Raw genomic sequence first — 945 nt, 5'->3', positions numbered from 1 at the left:
TCACCTATAAATGACCACTGTAGTCACTGTATCTCAGTTGTGGTTGCATGAGATAATGCTGGTAAAGTTCCTCAGCACAGTATCAGTGTTCCTTACTTATGGGGTCACGTCTGGATAAACTCATCATGAGTTGAAAATTTCCTGTCAGAAGTGCCCTTTCTACTTAAAATGTGTTCAGTTCACAGCGGGTTTATCGGGATGTAGCGCCATAATAAGCTGAGGACCGTAGTGTATGGCTTACCACTTACGCTCCATCGCAAAGCTGAAAAATCTAAAGTTGAACTACCATAACTTGGGAGCCATCTGTGTTTGGTACAAGTGAACACTTAAATCACAGTTATAAACTTGATCTAGCGTTGCTTTCTCAGTTTCACAAAAACAAGTCTGAAATGTGTTTAACTGAACAAGAAAGCGATACATCGAGTTCAGCTCTATTTAGTATGTTCGATTTTGGAGAATCTTAAACCTAGCCTAATGTTTCTTTCTACCCCCATTCACACCTGCCTCTCATGCATAAAACCGATACTTAAAGCATTACCTGAGTCAATGATCAGCTGGGCATAACCGTCCCAGTTTTTGTATACCGTGAAAAACTAAAAAGACATAGGCAATGTCATGTACTGTAACACATATTCCAAAGGGAAAACGTCAATTCCAAAATACCTATGAGCCAATGAGGCAACCAGGGCAGACGCTAAAGCACTGAACAAGACACTGTCATAATGACTATTTCTATTTTATATGTGGGGAAACAGCTCAGTTATTACTTAAAGCCACACTTACCAAAGCCCGAGGTAAAGAAGTCTTTTGATTCTTAGCATTATATTCAATAAATTCTACTAGGTATTCTCTAACTGTACTTTAATGGAATATTGAAATCTTTAAAGGAAAAATTCCATGTTGGAACCAAGCAAAGGGTGGAATTTGACAAACCAGTTCAACCAC

The sequence above is a fragment of the Piliocolobus tephrosceles genome, chromosome X (genome assembly GCF_002776525.5).
Source record: "Piliocolobus tephrosceles isolate RC106 chromosome X, ASM277652v3, whole genome shotgun sequence".
NCBI classification, from domain to species: Eukaryota; Metazoa; Chordata; class Mammalia; order Primates; family Cercopithecidae; genus Piliocolobus; species Piliocolobus tephrosceles.
This window is presented reverse-complemented; position numbering follows the sequence as displayed.